The sequence below is a fragment of the Nicotiana tabacum genome, chromosome 4, assembly GCF_000715075.1.
Source record: "Nicotiana tabacum cultivar K326 chromosome 4, ASM71507v2, whole genome shotgun sequence".
NCBI lineage: Eukaryota > Viridiplantae > Streptophyta > Magnoliopsida > Solanales > Solanaceae > Nicotiana > Nicotiana tabacum.
This window is the reverse complement of record NC_134083.1, coordinates 56,543,631-56,556,955: the sequence shown is the minus strand read 5'-3', so window position 1 is coordinate 56,556,955 and position 13,325 is coordinate 56,543,631.

Sequence of the window (13,325 nt, the reverse complement as noted above, 5' to 3'; positions counted from 1 at the left end):
CATTCTTTCCGTTTTTAAATAGCCCAAGTATACTCAATGTTTTTCAACCAACTCAATCAACTCAAGCAACCTCTCCACAACTACCTTACCTCAAGAGAAGACTCGTTACCACTAAGCATCCTCAACACACGCACTCACCCAACACAAGAAAGTGTACAATTTCACCAATCCGTCATGAAATCAAGTGCCCTCACCACAAGCAAAAGAGTGAATATCAAAGTAGTCCACAAATTTAAATATGTCATTGAACATAAATTAAAGACATCACACAATTGAACAACATTCACTCACTCTCACAAAGAATTCATGTGCATCCCGTGGTCGTACCATAAGCTTGCCCATAGTGTACATCTCTACTAATCTAAGCTAGCTAAATCTAGGATCAATTAGGACTTTAAAGTTGTAATGTAGGCTAAGGGACGGGTAGGATACATTTAGGAATAGTGACCAACCCTCCTAAGCACTTTAATACACTACACTCACAATTCAAGCGCAATTGCTTCTCAACCCATTCACTTGTCATACACCATAACTAACATGACACTCTTTTCCATCAAGCATCTCTATGGTTTCACTAGCACGAGTGAGAAGGATAAGGAGGTGTGTCTTTCTACATTAGTTGAACTTTTGTTTGCTCTTTCTTGCAAAATTTTTTCTCTCTCTCTCTCTCTCTTTTTTTTTTTTTTTTTTACACACTCCATACATTGAAGTTCATAAGCTAGTGACCTTTATTCACATTTTTAGTGCACCTTAAGGGCCCTTCCATGGTTCCACTCGAAATACACTTCCTAATCTCTCACCTTACTTCTTTTAGTGACTAAGTGCCTTAGGAGGTAAAGGTTCAACAATCTCAAATTAAGAACAACTAGGAGTACGGCTTGTAATGTGGTTGCCAAGGAAACAGTCTATAGGCTCAAAGGGGCTAGCAATGGGAAAATTTTATTTGTCAGTGACAAGCACCTTTATGGTCAAGCAAGAAACACCTATGTCATCTCCTAGACTAGCACAACTTAATGATTTCGCGTTGATTAACACACGGAGCAAGTTCTAGACTACACAGGGCAGCACAGAATATCAACAATCCTTACACACACATGCACTTGACCCACTCAAGACGGTTCTGTGTGACTCTCAAGTCAAGCAAGCATATCAAGTTGAGGATTTTTAAGCAACAATGCACTAGTGGCGTACAAGTCAATCAACTGAGAAAAAGGCGTCAAAGAGTAGGCTACTTAATTTACTTGGGCATTACAATTCAAATCATATATGCAGGATGACAAAGCGCATGCTCTAACTTAACTTGCCAATACCAAACATGTCAACGGGTACCTCAGAGCAATCTCAGTTTTCTCCCTTATCCTACTCAAAAAGAATAAAAATAAAACAAAACACCCGGTTCGATCTACACCCTTGGAAAAGAACCGACGTCCAAAGAAAAACCAAGGAATACTACCTAACTATCAAAAATAAAACAAAAGAAAATCTTTTTGGTATTTTTAATTGGACTTTAATCCCTCAAGAAAATTGTCCAATAGATCCATCGTCGGGAAAAGTCCCAAGTTTTTGTTAATTTTTTTTTTGTTTTTTTCTGTTTGTAATCTAGCTAATTAGACTATGTTAGTCTTAAACTAAGCTAAAAGGTGATAAAAAAGAGAAAAAAATAATAAAAATAATAATAACACTAAAAATTATATACAATTCAAGGAGTATTCCCTCCACCCCACACTTAAACAATGCATAGTCCCCGATGCTTAATAAATTCGAAAATAAGGTAAGGTAGAAAGAAAGAACTCCCTGTTAGTCGGAGTCTGCCTCATCAGGATGTCAACCAGTTGCGGCAATGGGTTCATCATCATCTCCAAAGGGTACCAAAGCCATTGGTCCCATAACTTCATCATCATCCGCATCCTCATTATCAGATTCTTTGTCAGTGTTTTCATCCTCAGATGGATGAACGGGACTGCCTGGTGCTATGCCCAACATCTCCTTGGAAGAACTGGAGAGATCACTTCGCAATTGCGTGCGCTCCTCATCTGACACCCCAAGCTTGCTCATAATAACATCGAGGGATTTGTAAAGATACATGTTGAAATTTTCGTCCCTCTCATTCCTAGCAGCTTGGGTGAGCTTGGATGTGGATTCTAGCATGGATGTGATGTCTAACAATGTTGTGGGTGCCTCCACTACCTCATCATAGCCAGGGTACTCAGGTACCCCACGAGAGAGCATGTATTGTGTTAGGGTGTTGCCAAAAAAAACCTTTTTATCCTTCCTCCAAAACGGGTGCGGGTCATCTTCCCAAGCATGAGCTCACCCACATTTATGGGGCGCCCGGTCATCAAAAAGTAGATCACGCACACTCGAGCTCGAGTGCACTCAGTATTATGTTCAACAGGCATTAATATAGCTTGCACAAAGTTTTGCCAAACCTTGGCTGTTTTGTTGAAGTCGAACCGGAGCGTTTCAAGGTGAATATTTCCCTTAGTTCGCGTCCATTTTGCATTAGAATCAATGCCACAAAGTGTGTGACGTATTTCTTGGTAGCTTGGACTTTTGACGAACTTTCAAAGCCTTCGTGGGTTAGGACTATCAACTCCCAAAAAATGACACAAGGCTTCCCTATCCATTGGAATTTCCTTTCCTCTGACCCACAACATGTCATTTTTCTCGTTCCAGTTGGCATATAACTCTCTTACCATGCTGAGATTTGCCGGGCCCGGACATTCAAGGAGCTTATCCATCTTCTTTTCAATCAATGTAGCAAGTACATTTGGGAAGTTCCGTCCTAAAGCCTTCACATTTATCCCTATTTCAGACACATATCTCCCATATGGAACAAAAGTATCATGTCATTTGATGGCGTCATCCCGAAAAAGTTCCACTCGAGGCCGTGGTGGCCTCGTAGACCCACTAGCCTGTTGCTTTCCCTTGGCTTGTCGGGAGGAGCTCTCGCCTTGCTTGCGTTTCTTTGGAGGGGGAGCAGTAGTGGAGGACTTCCCCACCCCTTTTCCTTTAGCGGTATCGTCACGAGCCATAGCAACCTACACATGATAAACACAAAGATGAGAATGAATCAAGAGATGTTGCCTAAAGTCATCGTGAGAGGCAAGATGACCCCACACTTAAAACCTAAGGCTATGTATAATCGAATCATAATATTGATTCAATGTGCACCAATGTGTCATCACAAGGCTATAGGTACTTAGACTTCCCTATGCCATAAAATTCAATTAGTCTAACATGGCCGTAACTTAACTATAGTGCAAGCATAACAAAGCTAAAGTCTACATTACTACACTATTTTAGTACACTAACTACAACTTACAAAAGTTTACAACAAGAGACAATACCCCCACAACACCCCACACTTCACCAAAACTCATATACAACTACACTCGGCTACTTAGACTTCACCAGTGTTCAAATTTACTCTCTTAAGCATTTTAACAAACACCTTGTGGGCATCAATTGTGCTCTTCTATTTCAACAATGGTGGGAGAAGGTGGGCCTCCCAAATTTACATGAAGCAGAGGGAATTATAGTTTACTACTTCAAACACAACTGCTCAACCAAAGTTTTGCACCAATTTCGTGTATAATCATTCCACCCACAATAACATCCAAATATGTTTAAGAGACATAGGGTGCTGGATGATTGGGGGAGAAAGAAGACTACAACTACTCTAAGAACTTCCAAAATACAAGAAAAGAGATAACAAGAAGAACATACCTTAGAGTCTTGAGATGGAATTGAGCAAGGAATATTGAAGAATATGAGATCTTGAGAGAAAAGGGGAAGAAGAAGAAGAAACCGTGTGTTTTTTTGTTTTGAAGAGAATGGGGGGTTTTGGGTTGGGTTGTCTTAATTTAGGTGGGGGAATGTGTTTGGGTAATTGGGTATGGGTTGGGTTGTGAGTGTATATGGGTAATTGGGTAGGGTATTTTTAATTAAATAAAGAAAACAAAAATTAAAACAAAAAATTACTCACCTTGACCGCCAGCCCAGCGCCCCACGCTGGGGCTAGCGCTGAAGCTTTCGGGGATACTGCAAAGAGCGCCCCAGGCAGCGTCGGGCGCTGGCCTGGGCGCTCACTTCGCCGATTTTTTTTTTTTTAACAATCCCGACTATCCGAGCACTCAATATATACATTACGCACATTCCACACCATTTCAACCTACAAAGAAAAATTATGGCCTACAAAAGAAAAAACTATTATTCGAAAGCGGTAAAAATTAGGTTGCCTCCCAACGAGCGCCTAATTTAACGTCACGGCATGACTCAACATATGTTTAAGCATCTGCTAAGTCCACTGAGGTCTTGTGACGTGCAATGTCACCACCCCAATAATGTTTTATTCTCTGGCCATTTACCAAGAAGGTACCACTTGAGCTCGTATCACGCAGTTCTACTGCTCCGTGAGGCCTCACACTTACCACAACAAAAGGACCTGCCAAACGAGACTTAAGCTTTCTAGGGAATAACTTCAACCTTGAATTGAACAAGAGAACTTCTTGACCCGGCTCAAACTCTCGATGTTGAATGTGCTTGGCATGCCACCTCTTTGTCTTTTCTTTATATAATTTGGCGTTTTCATATGCGTGCAATCGAAATTCATCAAGCTCGTTGAGTTGCAGCAACCTATTCTCACCAACTGAGTCCATATCCATATTTAGCTTTTTGATCGCCCAATAAGCTTTATGTTCAAGCTCGACGGGCAAGTGGCATGCCTTCCCATAAACCAACCTGTACGAAGAAGTACCTATGGGAGTCTTGTATGCAGTTCGATATGCCCATAATGCATCATCCAGCTTCCCTGCCCAGTCTTTTCTATTTCCACTTACAGTTTTCTCCAGAATCTGCTTTACCTCTCTGTTTGAAACTTCTACTTGACCACTCGTTTGGGGATGATAGGCAGTGGAAACTTTGTGCTTAACTCCATACTTTGTAAGAACATTATTCAGCAATTTGTTATAAAAGTGAGTTCCTCTGTCGCTTATTAACACTCTTGGAGTCCCAAAGCGCGTGAAGATGTGCTTCTTTACAAAGCTTACCACTACCTTTGCATCATTAGTAGGAAGAGCAATGGCCTCCACCCACTTAGAAATATAGTCGACCGCCACCCAGATGTACCTGTGACCATTAGAATATGGGAACGGTCCCATGAAATCAATCCCCCAGACATCAAAAAGTTCTACTGCCAGAATATTTTGCAAAGGTATTTCGTGCTTCCTCGTGATAGTTCCGGTTCTTTGGAATCTGTCACACTTTTTAACAAAGGCATGTGCATTCTTAAATAATTTTGGCCAATAGAAACCTGATTGTAGCACTTTTTGGGCGGTTCTATCCCCACTGTGATGACCTCCATATGGCGAAGCATGACAGCCATGCAATATTGCATTCATCTCTTCCTCAGGAACACACCTTCACACCAACTGATTTGCGCATTGCCTATATAAGAATGGCTCATCCCACATGTAGAGCCTCACATCATGTAAGAATCTTCTTCTATTATCAGGTGTTAATTCTATTGGTGTCACCCCACTTGCAATAAAATTCACATAATCCGCATACCATGGGGCTTCACCTGAGGTGACTGCTAATAACTGCTCATCAGGAAATGTTTCTTTGATTGACCCTCCTTCAGCTACATGGTTCCGACTTTCTAATCTGGACAAGTGATCAGCCACTTGATTTTCTGTCCCTTTTCGATCTCGGATCTCTAATTCAAATTCTTGCAAGAGGAGGACCCAATGAATCAGCATCGGCTTGGCATCTTTTTTTTCAAACAAGTATCTGATAGCTGAATGATCTGTGTAGACGATAACTTTGGTTCCCACTAGATAAGATCTGAACTTGTCCAACCCCCACACCACTGCAAGCAGCTCTTTTTTAGTAACTGTATAATTCATCTAAGCTGGATTCATAGTTTTGCTCGCATAATAAATGGAGTGAAATATTTTATCCCTTCTTTGCCCCAAAACAGCTTCGATTGCTATGTCACTTGCATCACACATCAACTCATATGGCAGTCCCCAATCTGGGGCGATGATAATTGGTGCAGTCACCAACCTTCCCTTCAGCTCCTCAAATGCTTTCAGACATGCATCATCAAACTTGAAGGTGACATCTTTCTCTAGAAGCCTGCATAATGGAGAAGAAAGTTTTGAAAAATCTTTAATAAATCGACGATAAAAACCTGCATGGCCCAAGAAACTGCGAATGCCTTTGACGGATGTCGGTGGGGGCAATTTTTCAATCGCCTCCACCTTTGCTTTATCCACCTGTAGACCATCTTTTGACACCTTGTGCCCCAAGACTATACCTTCACGTACCATGAAATGGCACTTTTCCCAGTTGAGTACCAAGTTTGTCTCTTCACACCTAGCAAGCACTTTATCAAGGTTCATTAAACAATTATCAAAAGAACACCCAAACACGGAAAAATCATCCATGAACACTTCCACAAATCTTTCAACCATGTCAGTAAAAATAGCCATCATACACCTTTGAAAAGTCGCAGGTGCATTACAGACACCAAAGGGCATTCTCTTGAACGCATACGTGCCATAGGGACACGTAAAGGTGGTTTTCTCTTGGTCCTCTGGGCTATAGCAATCTGATTATAACCCAAATAACCATCTAGGAAACAGTAGTATTCCTGGCCAGCTAACCTATCAAGCATTTGGTCAATGAAAGGGAGGGGAAAGTGGTCCTTTCGGGTGGCATTATTCAATTTTCTATAATCTATACAAATTCTCCATCCAGTGACAGTTCTTGTAGGAATTAAGTCATTATTTTCATTAACCACTACAGTCATCCCCCCTTTCTTTGGCACACATTGAACAGGGCTTACCCATTTGCTATCAGAGATTGGGAATACAATACCTGCATCAAGCCACTTAATCACTTCTTTTCTTACCACCTCTTTTATGATTGGATTTAGGCGGCGTTGTTGCTCTACACTTTGCTTGTGTCCGTCCTCCATGAGGATTTTATACATGCAGAAAGCTGGACTAATGCCTTTGATGTCAGACATCGTCCACCCAATTGCTCGCTTGTGCTCACGTAGCACTCTCAATAACTTTTCTTCCTGCAATTTAGACAAGTCAGAAGAAACAATAACAGGTAAAGTGTCAGAACTACCCAAATAAGTATATTGAAGGTGAGGGGGTAGGGTTTTAAGCTCCAATTTTGGAGCTTCTTCAATTGACGGCTTTGGAGGAGATCCACTTAGCCTATTCAGGGGCTCAAAAGGGTGTATTCCTTGCATGTAAGCACAAGATGCATCTAGGATATGCATCATCTCTTCAACCTTATCATCAATCTCCAAGCTATCGAACAACATGAGTGCTTTTTCTAGAGAATCTTCTAGATATACACTCGTGTCAAGAACTTTCTCATCCACCTCCATAACAGATATCATAGAGAGCTCCTCATAGTGGCGGGGAAGTTGGATCGCTTTGTAGACATTAAAAACTGCTTCCTCGTTGTCCACCCTCATAATCATCTTTCCCTCTCTCACTTTAATTATTTCATCACCGGTATCCAAGAGAGGTCGTCCCAATATGATTGGAACTTGTTCATCAGCCTCAAAATCTAGAATAATGAAGTCAGCTGGGAAGATAAACTTCCCAATTTGCAGCAATACATCTTCAATCACTCCTTCAGGGTAGGCTATGGACCTATCAGCTAATTGCAACATCACAGTGGTTGGTCTTGGAGCTCCCAGACCCAATTGCTTAAACAAGGACAAGGGCATTAGATTTATGCTTACCCCCAAATCACAAAGAGCACGACCCACGTCAATATTACCAATTCGCACAGGGATGGTGAAGCTGCCAGGAACCTTAAGCTTTTGAGGAAGCTTGTTTTGGACCCTTGAAGTGCACTCCTCAGTAAGTGCAACTGTCTCGAACTCAGTCAATTTCCTCTTGTGAGCCACTATATCTTTTATGTACTTAGCATATTTTGGAATTTCACGAAGTACATCCTCCAATGGAATATTCAATTAAACCTGGCTCAACATAGAGAGAAATTTGTTGAACATGCGATCATCATTCTTTTTTTTGCAATCTCTGGGGAAAAGGTGGTGGTGGCCTTGCAGCCTCCACTGGCTCTGAACCTGCATCATTTTTCTTTGACTCGTGTATTGCCTTAGGGATCAGCTCCCTCTCAAGTATAGGTTTGTCCTTTCTCTTCTTTGGCACTTCTTCTAGTTCCCTCCCGTTTCTGAGTGTAACTGTATTAACTTGAGGGTTCTTCTATGTATCACTGGGAAGAGCGCCTGCAGGTCTAGTGTTTTGATTTGTTGCTAACTGTCCCATTTGCCTCTCAAGATTTCTGAAATCGGTCCTGAGCTGTTGATTATCAAGCAACAACTTCTTCAGCAAGTCATTCGTACTCTCTTCTGTTTGTAGGGGTGGTTTCTGAGGTTGATTGAAATTTCCTTGGGGCCTATACTGGTTCTGATTCTGTTGATTTCTTCCCCATGAGAAGTTAGGATGATTCCTCCAATTTGGATTGTAAGTATTCCCATATTGTGCATGCTGATTCATTGGACCTCTGCTCTGTTGCCCCACATAGTATATAGATTCAGGATTCGTGGGGCACATGTCACTCATATGATTGTCGCCACATAGTTCGTAGCAAATAGACACCTGCTATACATGTTGCATTTTTTGTGTTTGTTGCATTGTCATTCTATTCATCTGATTTGCCAATTTTGCTATATCAGCTTTCATGGCTGAGAAGTCATCAAGCTCAATCAACCCGGCTGCTTTCTGTTTAATTGCCCTTCGTGAGTCCCCATCTCCTTGCCAATTATGGTCATTAGTAGTGAAGTTATTTAGCAAGAGTTGTATTTCACTATACGGCCTCTCCATGCAACTACCCCCACAAGCTGAATCACGATTCATCTTTGATGCCTCATCTAGCCCATTAACAAAAGTGTGACCCAATACTTCATCAGTCTGACAATGATGCGGGCAGTCTCTGAGTAGCTTCTTGTATCTTTCCCAAGCTTGACGAAGTGTCTCGCAATCTCGTTGTTGCAACCCAAGAATTTGGCTCCTCAGCGACTTTGTCTTCTTAGTGGGGAAAAACTTGATTAAGAATTTCCTTGCTAGATCATCCCAAGTGTGGATTGAGTTCGCGGGCTCCTTTTGCAACCATTCCTTAGCTTCTCCCAACAGTGAAAAGGGAAATAGTGTCAGCCTGACATAGTCCTTGGAAACGTTCGGATAATTGTAAGTGTCCATAATTTCCAAGAAGTTCTGAATGTGCCTCTGCGGGTCTTCATGAGATAGACCCACATATTGCCCCGTGGACTGAATCAGTTGTACCATGTACTGTTTGAGTTCGAAATGCCCCATGATATCAGGCTTCACAATAGCCTGAGTCATATTCGCAAGATTGGGCCTTGCGGCTTCTATCACCGCACGCTCTTCATTACCTGCCATCTCTATTGGTTGTGGTTGAACTACAATGTCCAACTCTCCCTCTATTCTAGTTCTTATTTCTACTTCCCTCCTCACTCTATGAAGTGTTCGTTCAATTTCAGTATCAAAAGGAAGGAGGTTGTTTGCACTTCTACTCTTCCGCATTCAAGAGAAGATCCTGCGTTAACACAATCAAGGAAAACTGAAAATTATACACTTGAACAAATAATTAATAAAAGCTTAACTCAGTCAAGTAGCTAATTTCTAAGTCTCCGGCAACGGCGCCAAAAACTTGTTGCGACCAAACACACTCACGCAAGTATACGTGGTCGTTAAGTAATAGAGTAGTGAATAAAGTATCGTTCCCACGAAGACTTATGATTAACTTTTGACTAATTCAAACTCAAATAGCTTATTGATTCAAGCGATTTCTTATAAAATAGATAATTGTCTAATTTACTACCTAAAAACTATCAAGTAATGAAATACTAGAATTCAAGACAACACTTAAATAGTTTTGAATAACAATCAATAGGAGATAATATTTTAGGGTCACGGGTTATCTAACAATCATGTTGCATTCTTAGCTTAAAATAACTAATTGATTTATCTGGATTGTTGATTGACAGGGTTGATATTACTCATAAGAATCTGTCGAGTCCTTACTCGCCTATTTAAGCTAACTTAATACCTATATGTCTATGGAATTAAGATTAACAAGAATGCATTTACAATTCCTGTATTGAAACCGAGCAAGGCAATTAGGTATATGTCTATCCTAATTGCGAATCCGTTCCCCGATGCCCGGGTTTAAGAACTTGCTCTATTTAATTCTATATGCAATCTCGAATTACCACTTTCGAGTTCAACTCTAGATTCGTAGATAGCATTTCACTGTTAGCTACTCAGCAAAATAATTAAAAACAGAATTAAATAAACAACCCAATATGATAAAATCAACTTCGTCAAATTAAACTTCAAACATCAACATTCATGTAAACCCATGACCCTAGAACAATAGGTTTCTTAGCCACTCATGTTCATACAATCATCAAAAATAATGTTTTCAAACATAAAATCAATGAAAACTAGGAAAGGGATGGAAGAATTGATCAAATCCTTGCTTTCGAGTGTTTTGTGCCTCCCTCCTCTCTCTAAATCACGTCCTCCCCTCAAAAATAGGTTTAGGTTGGCTTTTATATGAGTTGGGGGCGTCTAGGGGTCGAAATAACCGAGTCCTAGTCGAAAGAGGACGCTTTCTGTCTTGAGCGTCCAGGGCAGCGTGGGGCGCTGGCCCTGGCACTCAAACATTTTGGCCTCTGTAAAGTGCACCACAGCTGTGGCCCTCAAATTTCCCTTTTTGCGATTTTGTCCCGATTTTGCTCCAATTCGCGCCCTTTCGTCCCAAATTGCATCCAAATAATTCCTACACATAGAAATACCAAAATTTAGCACAAATAATAATATTAGACATCTCAAATCGTCGAGACATGAGTAAAATGTGAGGCGATATATATCAAAATATGCATACATTAAGCCAATAATAGCTACAAAATCAACCAGGGATATAAACAGTAAGGCAACAAGAACACCATAATTATTACTCAAACGAATAAGGGACATAAGTACAACCAATTAAACAAGTCCTTCAAATATAAATCTTTCACATATAATTCTTTCGAATAAATACCTTCCGAATATATTTCTTTCAAATAAATATCTTTCGAATATAAAATTATTTCAAATAAATATCTTTTAAATATACTTCTTTCAAATAAATATCTTTCGAATATACTTCTTTCAAATAAATGTTACTCTGTGACACCTCATTTCATAATCATAAAATACGGGTCTCAGCCCACTATCATATTTTCGTAACACGGGTCTCAGCCCACTTTCATATTTCCACGGCACCCCGTGCCCATATTTTTATCAAATTGCACGGACAACTGACGTATCAATAATAAAAATCATCATACTTTCCCCGGTACCTCGTGCCCGCATTTCATATTATAGTTGGACGGACAGTTCATGTGCCAATAACATAATCATTATATTTCCCTGACACCTCGCGCCCACATTTCATATAACATCTGCACGGACAGTTCACGTGCCATTAACATAATCTGCCTGGCAATAGCCACAGGCTCACAATTTCAATATAGATCAGACTATTATAAAGTTTACCGAAACAACGATACACGTTGTATAAGATATAAAAATAAACACAAAGAAAATCACAACATCACATGAAAATTTCCAACGCAATAACCCACATCATCACATAAACATTAGCAACATAGTAACCTCACATCATCACATATCATCCCTGAAAATAGCCACCCTTATCTCTCCTATAGACACCTTTATCTCTCCTATAATAGCATCCCTTATCCCTCCGGCCTGACAATATCAATAGCCACCCTTATCGCTCTTATGGCCACACTTATCGCTCCTATAATAGCCTCCCTTATCGCTCTGTTTAATAGCCTCCCTTATCACTCCGCCCAGACAATATCCCAACACATATAACAACAGTGAAATGCCATTCTTATGCCCGCATAATGTCAACAATGGGGTGCCACCCTTATACGCCGCATAACAGTAACCAAAATCACACAACAATTCACACAGAATATTATCACAATAGCACATCACCATCAACTCGTATTTACAAATTTACCGTAGACCACAACCATTCCAAAGGTACAATAAAGTCAATTAATTTCACAACAGATAGTCCACGGCTCAATAGAATGCATATAAAATCTCGAAAACAACCACAAGGATGGGAGAATAACTCATCATAGGACAACACCTTTTTTAATCCAAATTTTAGATAAATATATAAACGCCTCAATTTAAACTTATTTAATTAATTATAATGTGCACAACATCTTAACAAAATATTCGGGAGTGAACAACTCTACCGAATAATATTTTATAATTTGGCACTTTGCTTCAATATGATTCACGGCCTTTATAATTCTATACCAAGTTTTTAACAACATGAACTGAAAACTAATTCATCAAGGAACAACACCTCTTTTAAATCACAACATCGTAAAATAGTAGATTTATTCATCTTATTAACTAAATTTCCCATTTCAATTATCTGTAGATAAAATCAATAATGAAAGTACTTTCCATAAAAATGGCAACTCAAACAAACATAGAGTTCACATAAATGTCAAATGGCAATCACACCAAATTATCATATTAAATACAAACTCTCCAAATATTTTGCAAGTTAATACATAAGGGAGTCTATGAATTTCAACCGATATAATTTTCACATATAAACCAAGTACGACTCGTCACCCCACGTAAATGGTTTTCAATTACACAATTTTCACATAAGACTCAATGCTTAAGGGGTAATTCCCCCACTCAAGGCTAGGCAAGATACTTACCTTTTTGAACTTAGGCTGATATTCCAAAATAGCTTTCTCGCATGAATTGACCTCCGGACGGCTCCAATCTTTCTTGAGCCTTCCTTACATTACTACGAGGTTCCGAAAATCCTAGCAACTTCAATCTATTTAGAAACATAACAAAAGTGAACCATAATTAGGAAGATTTTCATGGTTCCAGCTCATTTGAGCATTTTATCAAACACTAGGTGTGCAAATTTGGTTACAAGGTTCTTCTACAAGATTTCCTTCATTCCACAACCCAATCTTTACTTATTTGATCTCAAAAATATTTCCACAAACCTTATTGGTACAAGCATATATACATAATACTCTTACACCCAAGAATTATACTCCCAATCACTAATCTTTTACCCCAAACTCGAAATTGAAGACTATGGGTTGAATCTTACCTTCTAGATGAAGATCTTATGATTAGCTTTCTTGATTCTTGAATATTGGATGATTAGAATGT